This window comes from Amblyomma maculatum, chromosome 5, assembly GCF_055883805.1.
Source record: "Amblyomma maculatum isolate TAMU_Amacu chromosome 5, ASM5588380v1, whole genome shotgun sequence".
NCBI lineage: Eukaryota > Metazoa > Arthropoda > Arachnida > Ixodida > Ixodidae > Amblyomma > Amblyomma maculatum.
This window is the reverse complement of record NC_139348.1, coordinates 806,069-820,139: the sequence shown is the minus strand read 5'-3', so window position 1 is coordinate 820,139 and position 14,071 is coordinate 806,069. Positions and strand designations below refer to the sequence as shown.

The following is a 14,071-nucleotide window of genomic DNA, read 5'->3' as shown; positions in this document are numbered from 1 at the left end:
TTCGGCACAAAGGCTGCTTAACTAGCAGTCAGCGCTGGAGTCATTCGTTTCTACCGTGGCGAGCTTCAGTCGAATCACGTCTCATGGTAATGATAACATAGAAGCGATGTTCCTTGAACACTCTGCTGTAGTGCCTACCTGAAGTTCTTGAAATGCGCAAATGCAGCGGCATTCCCTCCCTCGAAACGTCTCTCGTCAATATTTAATCACAGGCTTCAAACCAACAGTCCCCCTAATTTTACGAGGTACAATATTTTAGCGATCACCCGAAGCAGTTTCGCGCGATAAAGAAACATCTTGCAAACAGGGCAGCATTGGATGTAATATCGTAGTCGTCCCTGATAAATAACAACCAATTAAAACAAACGGAAACATTTTTCGTTAATGCGCAAGCAGACAAAGGTACCGAAACACATTGCTGCATTGAATAACAAGAGATGATACGCTCTTGAAGCCTTTGTGCTAGCGCATATATATAATGAGAAGGGCTTCAGACGAGCAACGTGTAAGACTTCACTTTTTGCGGAAATACGGCGAGGCGCGTGATGTGGCAATTGAGCTCGCTGAGTTGGGCAAGGACAACAAAGGGTCCATCATAGTGGCACAGCAGCTTTTGGGATAATCGCCGCTTCCTTACAAGCCGCCACAGCAAGGCGGCCTGTAAGGATACCCAGTTTGATAAGAAACGTCATGGCTGGGAGCGTCGTATCGTGCTTTTGAGCGATCCTGAGATGCAAGATTACGAAGGAGGGCAAGGCGGCGGGCTTCCTCAGCAAGGCAGAGTGTCTCCGCGACAGATGAATCTTCATCAGGACCTGCAGGAAGGGGGATCATGGTGTCCAGGCTGTATCGTGGGGAAAGCCCGCCTAGTGGCACGGGCAGAGGCGTATTATTTTATATTACTTTTGGGTAGCCTCACCATAATATATGTATCGTGGGGAACGAGCGTAAAGCAAAAAGAGTGGACTTAAGCCAGTAGTCTCATGGCGGGAGGTATTAAAAGCGTACGTGATAAATATAGGACTCCGTCCCAGTTCTTGGGCTTGGAATCAATGTATATGGACAGCATGTTCGTGATAGTACGGTTCGTTCGTTCAGTTAGGCCCTTCGTCTGAGGATGGCAAGGCGATGAATGGCGAAAATGACAGGCACACTAACGGAACAACTGCTCCACAATATCGGCGGTGAACTTGCGACCACGAGCGGTAATAATAACTCGCGTGGGTCTGTGGCGGAGGACTAATGCCCGGAGAAGAAAATAGAACACATGAGATGTGGTGGCCGCGGATAAGGCTGCCCTGTCGCAATACAGAGTCAGGTAGTCAATACAAACCACAATTCACCAGTTGCCATTATGTGATAGCGGTAGGGGGCCGAGGAGATCAACGCCCACTTGCTCAAATGGTACACGGGATGGAGTTACGGGGGAAGGTGCCCCGCCGCAACGCTTGTGTGGCGTTTATAGCGCTGACATTGAGTGCAGCTGGCGACGTGCCCCTCAATCGTCGCTCGCATTTTCGGCCAATAGAACCAACTGGGGGTGAAAAGTAGGGTTAACGCCCATAGGAATACAGGGAACCGAAAGATTCCAAAGCAGTTTTCTCATTTCACGGGGCACCTATTATGTCGTTATTCGGTGCAGAGTAGCCATGAACATCCTAAAATAGATAGTGAAAGTATGAAATCTCGATACTGAGGTGAAGTATTTTTAGAACACCGCGAAGCATATAGGGGTGCGAGTTGGGAGGGTCACCCATAGAAACACATACGAAGAACACAAAGAAGCAATTCTGGTCTGCCAAGAACGCAGACTAGAACAAAGTCGGACTGGTAGACATCTGCTGAACATCGTGGGACGACCCATCGACGACAAAACTAACCCCCTAAGAGAAACACTCACTTCCAAAAGCAGAGCTGAATACCAGATCCTTCCAATTCCCCAAAACATGGACTCCCTACACAGCAGAGCGAAAGACGAAAAGCGAGAAGTCGCCACATACAAAACACCGTGCCAGAAACAATAGCGACATACTCTATGCAGACGCAAGTCCATATCTGGGGGAAAAACGGCGGTAGCCACCACAGTTGACCACACCGGAGATAGGTGACCAGCTTATCGATCAACACCAAAACCTATATAGAAGATGCAGAGGAAGTTGCAATCGCCCTTGCAGGTAAGCGCCAAAGCAGCCAAGGTAGAAAACACATAATACTCAGCGATTCCCAAAAGGCCTGTCGTGCCTTCCTCCTGGGACGCGTATGCAAACAGGCACAGCGAATAATGGAGCAGGAAAAAAAGACGAGCAACGTGAAGCACACAATCCTGTGTATACCGGCACACGAGGGAATCGACGGCAACGAGGCTGCCGACAGGATAGCCCGAGGGAATACTTTCCGGGCACCTGCGCCAGCTACCCCAGAGCCTTCAACTCCTCTCACATACGGGGAACCAATACAATACTTCAAATTAGGAAGAAAACGATACGTAGAACCACACAAGGACCTCAGCAGACAGAAGGCAGTAACCTGGAGGAACATACAGGCTAGGACATCCCCGAACCTAGAAAAGTACCACAAAATTTGACCCAAAAAATTCAAAAATAACACATGCACTGAATGCGGTGAAGTCTCGGACATCCTTCACATGATATGGAACTGCAAACAGCAATTAGAGAAATATAAAGCTCGAGCACTCATCCAAGCTGACTGGGAGGCAGAGCTGGCCCACACGGGTCTCTCTGAGCAGCGTAGCCTGCTCACCAGGGCCCGGGAGGCCGCCCAAGCCAATGGTATCCTGGACTGAGGAAACCGCCCACGCTATTCCGTTAAACAATTCAAGTTTACTCTCTCTCTCTCTCTGGACCTCAAAGAAATTAGTTCAATAGCCCAATTGCAAATGTCTCATGTATGGATGGTCACCTGTAAATCGGCACAATCGAAAGAGAAACTGGTGGCTTGCGATGATCTCGTTGTTACGGACCGTCGGTGTGTCGTCATGGACTGAGAACCAAAATTGGTGAAATTGAAGCTTCTGTGGCTTCTTGAGCGCTTGGAAGACGCCTTCTTACGTGAGGCCCCACAAGCGTGCGGGAAGGTGACTTCGATTTCGACGGAAAACTGGAAAGCGGTGGAAATGGAAAATTTGAGAACACTGAACCGGGGTGTTGTGTCTCTCGCTGAAGGAGTCGATGTTGGCGACGTCCACATCTGCTGACTATTTGTTGTATACAGAGCCTTGTTTTAATATCAGGCAGACCGCCGCCATGCCTCCGATGCAACCGTGTTGGCCACATTCGTAGGCACTGCCGTACGCCGCGTTGTGATGATTGTCGACGCTTCGGTCACACCGCGGAATAGTGCGTCGTTACCTATGCGGGTGAGCTGCGGCATCATGTGCGGCCCCCCGACGACGCTCTACAAGAGCATATAATAGACGCCACGGATGTGCTTGACGCGGCTCGTGTCCTTTCAGCCGCTACTGTGGAGACGGCTGCCACAGCTAACACATCGGTTGTTCCTCACGGTGGCTCCAAGGAGAGCGAGGCGAAAGTGGAAGAACGTGAGACGCTGCCTCGATGTGAGACGCCGAATCCGGTACACGATAGGGAACCGGCCACCTGCTCTAATCCTACCAAAGATGCGGCTCAGGTTGCTCCAGCTCCTGAGGTCAATGCTGAAAAAGAGCTTGCTGGTCAGGCCACTCTACCTGCAACTGAGGCCGTCCTTCCTGTTGAAGAGCATCTTCATAAGCGCCGGGCACATTGTGCACTGACTCGAGTGAAGATGGTGATCCGGTAAGCGTGAAGCATCGCCGCCGCCGGCGCACGTCCAAACACAAGCGGAAGGCCAACGTTCGCGTTCCCGCAGTCGTGGCGGAGGTCCGTGAAGCATCGCCGCCGCCGGCGCACGTCCAAACACAAGCGGAAGGCCAACGTTCGCGTTCCCGCAGTCGTGGCGGAGGTCCGGAGACGACGTCGCCGTCTCCGGAAAGACAAATGCAAGTCTAGTTAGCACTTGTGTGGTCACTATGGCGACGCCTGAGGAGTTGGTGTTTTAAACGCTGAATCTGCGTGGCTTTAGGTGTCATCAGAAGCAGGTACAACTTCGCCGACTTATCAGCAGCGGGCGGCTTGAGTTTGTCGCCGTCCAGGAAACGGAAATTGAGAGTGAGAAGGGTACAGGGAGGGCGCTAAGGCTCTTTTTGTCTGAATACAATGTTATTGTGACGCGTGCTGTTGGTTTTTGGGCGGGTTGCTTCTTGTTTTTGTGAAAGCTCTGCCTTATTCTGAGTTATCTTACTAACCGAGGGCGGCTAATAAGCTGTGATTGTTTGCTCCACAGGAAGCCATGGAGACATCAATATTTATGCGTCCAATAGTGCAGCTGAGCGTGTTTACATGTTTAACGGCATGGCTGCCGTCCTAGATTGTGATAAGAATGTTGTGTTAATGGGAGACTTTAATTGTGTATGTTGCCTAAATGATCGTGCGGTGCCTAGTGCACACAGGGATAGAAGTGGTGAAGGGTTGTCGCGTGCTATAGATGACTCAGGACTCATTGATACAGGGGCCTCATGTCATGCAACTACACTATTCACGCATATCCAGGGGAGGTCCCACGTGCGCCCGGACAGGAGTTATGTTTCTTCCTCGCTGGTTTCCAGTGATCTACTGTACTGTTTTTTTGTTTTTCTTTTCAGATCATTGTATGGTGGTTGCTCGGCTGAGGAGAACTTACTGCTTAAAATTTAGGTCACAGTGGGAGCTTTGGAAGCTAAATTCTTCGATTTTAAACGACCAGGAGTTTGCCTTTCGGATGCGCTCACAACTGCAAGTGTGTTTTACAGGTGTCATACCAGTATTTGCTGCTTCGGAGCTGTTTAAAAAGGAGGTGCTAGCGATAGCTATTGGAATTGGGTCTATTAGGTATTTTTACAGAAAATCTATGCTCAGACTTTTGTTCCGCACCGCCTATGAGTTTTTGGTCGAGCAGAGACCTGTAACATGTTTCTGGCCACAAAAATTTATTATGTTTGGCAGGTACTCTATTGCGCGAGGCATTACATCCAAACCTTTCACCGAACGTTTGCGTCGTTCATATGATCCTCCAGTTTTGAGACTATGCTGCCAGATAATCTATTCAGGCCTGTTTCTGCTGGAGGACTAGGTTTGACACATCTCTATGTCAAACAGTTAGTTGCTCGTTTCTTCTTTTTCCGTAATAGCTCCTATCCAATTGCCAGAGCATCCCTGCAAACTAATTTTGTGAACCTTCTTCCCAACTTACTGATCTCTTCCAATTTTGCCGATCGGCCATTATTATTTGGTTTTATGAAAGAAGTTTACGATTCAGTGCGTTTTCTGGCAGTTCGCTTTTCTTACGAGTACTTATTCTCTGTTTTGGGGAAAAATTTATACAAAGAATTGATATGTATGTCGTTCCGGCCTCCCTTATATCGTTCACACTATTCTAATTGTATGGGGCATAATGTGTTAAAAAGGGTACGCAAAAGGTCGATCTCGCCTTCTATTAAAACGTTTTTCTTTAAACTTCATGCCGAAGTTCCGCCTGGTAAAGTGCCTTCAAAAAAAGAAATATATTTTTGTTTCTTCTTTTAATTGTCGGCTATGTGATACATCTGAAACCATTGAACACTGTTTTATTGCCTGCAAAGATGCAACATTATTTTGGGACGTTCTGCAACGACTACTGAAGAAAGGCTTTATTTTGAATTTCCACAGTATGCGTAGCTTAATGGCCACCGAACAAGACCATGAACCCTTTGACATGATTTTCCTCCTTTGACTGCACAACCTGTGCAAAACGCGTATGTTGGATTGGAATGGTGAGCCTCTTGTTTCCCCCAGTACTCATTTCGGCCAGATGGTGCACCAGCTTAGAGACACGAAGATAGTGACTATCAACCGGATTGACTGCCATTGTTGATGTGTTGTCTTTCGTTGCCACCGTTTTAGTGAAGCTGTGCTAAGTCGTATTCTATAGTTGTGTACTGTTGTGTTGTATGTGCAGCGGTGGCGTAGCGGTAGAACACCCGCCTCGCATGCAAGAGGACCGGGGCTCAAATCCCGGTGCCGCGCAATTCCCCACCGGATAAAAAAAAAAGAAAAAAAATCCGCGTGTCGATGGAATTGCATAAACAGGTTTGGGGTGCGACCTGATGCCGGTGAACACCTCCGGCAACGCACTCCCTCACCAGAACAGGAGTTGGCCACCCTGGTGCAGTAATTGGCCGCAACCTCCTATGATAAGCTCCATACAACCCCGGCCCTCAGTCACCAGCGGCTGCGGAACAACTGACCACGGCGGCGGTCAGACATGTGACGCAGCAGGGGGTGCTAAGAAAGCCTGGCTACGCTGGACAGGCCGCCATTGGAAACTGACCCTGGCAACGTTTAATGCTAGAACCCTAGCTAGTGAAGCTAGCTTAGCAGTGCTGTTACAGGAACTAGAGGGCATGAAATGGGATGTCATAGGGCTTAGTGAGGTTAGGAGGCCGAATGAGGCATATACTGTACTGAAGGATGGGCATGTACTGTGTTATCGAGGTTTAGCGGAGAGGCGAGAACTATGAGTAGGTTTCCTTGTCAATAAGTATATAGCGGATAATAGCGATGGATTCTATAGTATTAATGAGAGGGTGGCAGGCATCGTAATTAGGCTTAATAAGCGGTATAAACTGAAGGTTGTACAGGCCTATGCACCTACATGTAGTTATGATGACCAGGCAGTTGAAAGCTTCTATGAAGATGTAGAATCGGCAGTGCGAAAAGTAAAGACGCAGTACACTGTACTAATGGGCGATTTCAATGCCAAGGTAGGGAAAAAACAGGCAGGAAACAAGGCAGTAGGTGGCTATGGCATTGGTTCTAGGAATAGCAGGGGGGAGTTACTAGTTGAGTTTGCAGAGCGCAATAACTTACGAATCATGAATACCTACTTCAGCAAACGGAAGAACCGGAAATGGACATGGAAAAGTCCTAACGGAGAGACTAAAAATGAAATCGACTTCATAATGTGTTCAACCCCCGCCATTATGCAAGATGTAGAGATAATCGGGAAAGTGCGATGCTGTGACCACAGGATGGTGAGGTCCCGAATTAGCCTAAATCTGAAGAAGGAACCCAACAGATTAGTAAGAAAGAAACCCATCAACGAATTAGCGGTGAGGGGGAGGGCAGAAGAGTTCAGGATCTCGCTACAGAATAAGTATTCAGCTCTAACCGAGGATGGCGACATTACCCTAGAAGCAAGGAACAATAATTTCAGAGATATCATTACTGAGTGCGCGGTAGAAGTAGGCGGTAGGACAGTTAGAGAGGATACCGGTAAGCTGTCTAAGGAGACGAAAGATTTGATTAAGAAACGCCAGAGAATGAAAGGTTCCAATCCAACAGACCGGATCGAATTGGCCGAGATATCAAAGCTAATCAATAAGCGTAAGGTGGCCGATATAAGGAAGTATAACATGGAGAAAATTGAGCATGCTGTAAAGAACGGGGGAAGCCTTAAAGCGGTAAAGAAGAAATTGGGCATAGGCAAAAACCAGATGTATGCGATAAGGAACAAGGCGGGCAACGTCATCACGAATATGGATAAGATAGTCAAAGTAGCTGAGGAGTTCTATACAAATCTCTACAGTAGCCAAAGTAGTCAGGACCGTAATGATATTGGCGGTAGGGACAAACATTCAGACGTTCCACCAGTGACGAAGGACGAGGTCAAGAAAGCATTAGAAACTATGAAAAGGGGGAAATCAGCTGGAGAGGATCAGATAACTACGGATTTGCTGAATGACGGGGGGGATATCGTGTTAGAAAAACTGGCCACCTTGTATACGCAGTGCCTGGTGTCATCGACGGTACCGGAACCATGGAAGAATGCAAACATTATCCTCATTCATAAGAAAGGGGACTCTAAGGACCTTAAAAATTACAGACCAATCAGCTTACTGTCTGTTACGTATAAGGTATTTACTAAGGTAATCGCTAATAGAATCAGGACAACCTTAGACTTCAATCAAGCAAAGGATCAAGCAGGGTTTCGGAAACGGTACTCTACTATCAATCATATCCATACCATCAATCAGGTGACAGAAAAATGCTCGGAATATAACCAGCCCTTATACATAGCATTCATTGATTACGAAAAAGCATTTGACTCAGTTGAAACCTCGGCGGTGATGCAGGCATTGCGAAATCAGGGGGTAGACGAGCCGTACGTGAAAGTGCTGGAAGATATTGTCACGTATAGTGGTGACGAGGTCGACAACACAAATGAAGGGTCGATGATTGCAATAAAGAAACTTTATTTGGGCTGACTAGCGCCCGCAAAAGAACTAAGCAATTCGGCGGCGGCGATAGAAACAAACGTGCTGGTCGATCGTCGAACAAAGAATGCCCGTCACACTCGTCAACGCTCAATTTAAAGGCTGCACAGAACAATCTAGATAACGTCGCAAACAGCTACCAGCACGGGCTGGAACATTGTGGAAAGACACCCGAGTGGCCGGAACCTTCGAGACAGATCTCGGCGCATCTTGCGCTACAACGAAACTGATAAAGGTGTGACTCGCGACATCGAGCATTAACAAAGATTACGGAACTGATACGCAGTCCAGAATCAGAGTGATAAGCCTGTATGCCGGCGGCTGTTAAAAAACAACCAACACAGTTTTGAAGGTTGCGGCATTACTCCCCCCTTAAAAAAACATCGCCTCGATGTTCCAAAACAAAGAAACTTAAACATAAACACTGCAAAATTTAAACACCACAGATTCTTTAACGCGCGTAATATGGCTTCAGTCGTACATGTACAATTTCTGGGCGTTCGCGTTGCCGTTGTGATGCTGACGTTCCGTCGGGAATGACTTCATAGTCCAGTGGTCCGACGCGGCGAATGATTTTGTATGGCCCAAAGTATCGACGCAACTTTTCACTTAATCCGCGACGGCGAACTGGTGTCCAAACCCACACTTGGTCTCCTGGATTGTACTCTGCGTGGCGTCGTCGTAAAATCGTCGGCTGTCGGTGCGCTGTTGGTCTTTAATACGCAGCCGTGCGAGTCGTCGGGCTTCCTCTGCACGCTGCAGGTAGGAGGCGACGTCAAGGTTGTCTTCGCTGGTTACGTGCGGCAGCATTGCGTCGAGCGTCGTCGTGGGCTCCCTGCCGTACACAAGCTTAAACGGGGTCGCTCTGGTCGTCTCCTGGACTGCCGTGTTATAAGCGAAGATCACGTACGGCAAGATGGCGTCCCAGGTCTTGTTCTTTCCTGTTGTGGGTCAATGCCGGGTTGATGTCAAATGTGGGCTGACGGTATAGGTCCGGTGCGTCTTCCAGCGTTTGGTCGTGGAGGGCGAATACATCTTTGAGGTCCGCTAATTCGTCGAGAAAAGCGATCATCGTGCCCTTGTTGAGATGCCGGTATTCTTCGGTGAAGTTTGTTACCAGAACCTATGCTTCACCTCTCCGGAATTTCGTGATGCCTCTTGCGATGCCGACACCTCGTTCTAAGAGCAACTAGATATTTCCTTCGACGATGCCTTCAGCGGTTTCGATGTTTGCGCTACCTACGCAGACTGCGATGCTTGATCGGGGCGGGACGGTCAATTCTTCATCGAGGACGTTTAGAGGTATGTGTTGCATCGACGTCGTCGTAGCAGGAATGGCTTTGTCTGCAGAGAACTTGATGAACTTGGATCGCAGGTCGATGATAGCCCTATGTTCATTTAGGAAGTCCATGCCTAAAATCACGTCGCGGGAGCACTGCTGCAAGACCACAAAGCTGGTGGGGTAAGTACGCCCATTTACGGTTATCCTTGCAGTGCATCGTCCCAATGGAGTAATCAGGTTGCCACCTGCGGTGCGAATCAGCGGGCCATCCCAAGCGGTGGTAACTTTTCTGAACTGAGAGGCTAACGGTCCACTAATGACTGAATAGTCAGCTCCGGTGTCTACTAGGGCAGTGACTCTGCGACCGTCGATATCAACTTCAAGGTCACTTGTTCGCGTCCTCGCATTGCACGTGGGCCTTAGTGTCCGATCTCGGCTCCGTCGTTTCTTCAGGTCATGGCCGAGGCATACCGTTGTTACTTCGCTGGGCGGCGGTGTCTGCTTGCACTCTGGTCGTGTTGTCGTCGATGACGTCGTGTGGAGCGGCGGCGAAATGGCTGCGTCGTCGTTAGTGGTCGTCTGCGGCGCAGGATGTTCGTCTTTTCGCCTTTGAGCAACCTCACCTCCCAAAGGTTGCTCTGTTTAGTTTCCCCTGCGCGGGCTTGGGGACCTTCCGCGCATACTCTCATCATAAGTACGGCCTGGCGACGCAAAGCGGGCCCTGTACGGCGATGGAGATCTGAACCGACGGCTTGGTGGCGCAATCTCACCGCTACGCAGATAGTTGTTAATTTCTTGTGGTCGTTCACCTGGGCGTGGTCGGGGAGCGTCGACTGCAAATCCGCGGAGATCGATTCGTCGGTACGGGCAGTGGCCCAGAATTTGGCCGGCCTCACCGCAGTGGAAGCATAATGGCCGGTTGTTTGCTGTCCTCCAGGCGTCGCACTTCCTGGGGTTTGGGTGTCGTTGGTAGGCTTGGCGGGCGTGGGCCAAGGGGCGGTTTTCAGGAACAGGACGGTAGCGGCGAGGGCTCGGAAAGTCATCACGTCGGGGCGCAGGGCGACGCAATGCACCAGCGTAGTTCATTGATGTTGCCTCTTGTGCTGGAACAGTCGCAGCCGTCGCTTGAGGAACGCCCAGCGCCAGCTGGACTTCTTCACGGACGACGTCCGCGAGCGTCGCCACCTGGGGTTGTTGCGATGATGGCATCAATCGGCGGAGCTCCTTCGCACGATCTCCTGGATGAGGTCCCGAAGGTTCTCTCCACTTGCAGATGCGCTGGGGTAGTGGCTTGAGTTGTCTGTCTGAAGTGGTCGCTCGTTGTGGCGCATCCGGGCATACAACGTCTTCTCGATGGCAGACTCTTCCGTTTCAAATTCCGCCACCGTTTTTGGCGGATTTCGGACAAGATTTGCAAAGAGCGATTCTTTGACGCCTCGCATTGAAAATTTGACTCTCTCACCTTCAGTCATGTTAGGGTCGGCGCGGTGAAAGAGGCGCTTCATCTCTTCAACGAACGCCACGACAGGCTCGTTAGGAAGTTGAACTCTTGACTGAAGGAGGGCCTGGGCCCTTTCCTTTCGGACGACGCTTGAAAAGGCAGTCAAAAACGCTTCCTTGAAAATCTCCCAATCCTTCATAGCTGCCTCATGATTTTCGAACCAAACTCGGGCATGTCCTTGAAGAACAAAGTAGACCTGCCTGAGTTTCGCAGCGTCGTTCCAGCCGTTGAATTCTGCCACACGGTCGAAAAGGTCCATCCAGTCTCCAGCATCTTCATCCGGTCGTCCATGGAAGCAGGGGGGCTCACGGGGTTGGACGAAAACAACCGGTGCTGTAGGCTGGGCAATTGTAAGCGTCGATGCCTTCCGAGATCGAATGGGGTCAGGCAGCAGACCGTGTTCGAGTTGTAGGCCTTGAAACCGGCGGCTGGCTCGGTGACCTGTAGGCTGGTCTTCCAGGGCAACAGGAACACGGCTTGGGTCTTCGCTTGAAGGATCAAAGGCAACACCTCCACCAGATGTCACGTATAGCGGTGACGAGGTCGACAACACAAATGAAGGGTCGATGATTGCAATAAAGAAACTTTATTTGGGCTGACTTGCGCCCGCAAAAGAACTAAGCAACTCGGCGGCGGCGATAGAAACAAACGTGCTGGTCGATCGTCGAACAAAGAATGCCCGTCACACTCGTCAAGGCTCAATTTAAAGGCTGCACATAACAATATAGATAACGTCGCAAACAGCTACCAGCACGGGCTGGAACAGTGTGGAAAGGCACCCGAGTGGCCGGAACCTTCGAGACAGATCTCGGTGCATCTTGCGCTACAACGAAACTGATAAAGGTGTGACTCGCGACATCGAGCATTAACAAAGATTACGAAACTGATACGCAGTCCAGAATCAGAGTGATAAGCCTGTATGCCGGCGGCTGTTAAAAAACAACCAACACAGTTTTGAAGGTTTCGCGGCAGTATATATAGTGGCTGCACAGCAACCATAGTTCTGCATAAAGTAACAAAATTCCCATAAGGAAAGGTCTTAGGTAAGGAGACACAATCTCCCCAGTACTATTCACAGCTTGCTTAGAGGAAGTATTCAGAGACTTGGAATGGGAGCAGTTAGGGATAAGGGTAGATGGAGAATACCTCAGTAATCTGCGATTTGCTGATGACATTGCCTTGCTAAGCAACGCAGGAGATGAACTACAAAAGAATGATTTATGACCTAGACAGGAAAAGTAAAAAGGTAGGCTTGAAAATCAATAAGCAGAAGTCTAAGGTAATGTTCAACAGCCTCGGAAAGGAACAGCAGTTTACATTAGGTAGCGAAGTACTGGAAGTAGTAGGCGAATATGTCTACTTAGGACAGGTAGTAACCGCAGATCCGGACCATGAAAAGGAAATAACAAGAAGAATAAGATTGGGATGGAGCGCATTTGGCAAGCACTCGCAGATTATGTCTAGCAGCTTACCGGTATCGCTAAAGAGGAAAGTATATAACAATTGCATCTTACCTGTACTCACCTATGGCGCTGAAACGTGGAGGCTAACCAAGAGAGTTCTACTTAAGTTGAGGACAACCCAGAGGGCTATGGAACGAAAAATGGTAGGGGTAACATTAAGAGATAGGAAGCGTGCAGAGTGGGTCAGAGAAATAACTCAAGTTACCGACATTCTAGTGGACATTGAGAAGAAGAAATGGACATGGGCAGGACATGTAGTGCGAAGAGAAGATAACCGATGGTTGCTTAGGGTAACCAACTGGATTCCAAGGGAAGGAAAGCGTAGCAGAGGACGGCAGAAAGTTAGGTGGGCGGATGAGATTAAGAAGTTCGCAGGAATCAAGTGGATGCAGCTAGCACAGAACCGGGTTAAGTGGAGAAATATGGGAGAGGCCTTCGCCCTGCAGTGGGTATAGTCAGGCTGCTGCTGCTGCTGCTGCTGATGATGATGATGATGATGTGTTGTATGTTTCAATTGGACTTTTCGGCTACATGCTGATTACTTTGTAAATAATGTATATAGCTCTTTCTTGCATTTAAAGGCATGTAATAAATAACATGCTGAAAAAAAAATCCGTGGCGTGGCGTTTTTACCTTGTTGGCAAGGAGTATATTTTTGGGATGTATTGCAAAAACGCTAATGACAGATTTGTAGCTAGACCCGCATGGCATTCGGTACTTATGCGTAGAAAGTGAGGATGGGGTATCATTTGATTTAATTATGCTCATGGGCCTCTACTGTATATGGCGCTCAAGAATGGCGGGTTACCATTGCGATAAAGATGCACGGCCTGCCAGAATTTATTTTCGGGAAAGCGTGGACAGTTATTTGGCAATCCAGAAAGCTGCAGCAGAACATCCCGCGTGGCTCTCAAGGATAGAGCCTTTGTTGTGTATGCGTGAATTTTAGTGTGTCATATGTAAATAGCGTATGTAAATAGCATTCGAGTGATTTTTTTATTTTGTTTTCGTAAAATGCATTGTGTCAAGACCATGCAATAAATAAGATAAAGGGCGTGGCGCAGCTGCTAAAGCTCTTGGCTGGAGATCCAAGGGATGGAGGTTCGATTCCCGATGGGGACAAGGTTTATTAATTTATTTTTTAACTCTCGCTCTCGAAAGCGTGAGAGCCTCTGCCGACAGCTCCTGCTGACACGCTAAACTGCGTGCCGTCATGAAGCGGGCAGTGCCTGGCAGGTTCCAGTCGACGACAATCAAGGCTTCAGTTGGAGTGCTGGGTGATCCACTGCTCCGACAGAAGCCGCAATCGTCGGCTGTAAATGTCCTTTATTTTTTATCCCCTGGTTAACCTCTTCTTCACTTTTGTTCTCTCTCATGCTCTCTTGCCTAATTGATTGCTTCCTTTGAGATTGCAGCATACACAGTTGGAAATTTTCTAGGCAAAAATATTGCCGTTTGTTTGGATTTCGTTTGCTCCA

The 14,071-nt window shown here is 48.8% G+C and overlaps 1 long non-coding RNA gene across 1 annotated transcript in view; it reads right to left on the bottom strand.

Moving 5' to 3' along the window:
• LOC146187600 (uncharacterized) overlaps window positions 1–14,071 on the bottom strand; it is a 105,006-nt gene that overhangs the window by 75,892 nt on the left and 15,043 nt on the right. The window lies entirely within an intron of this gene.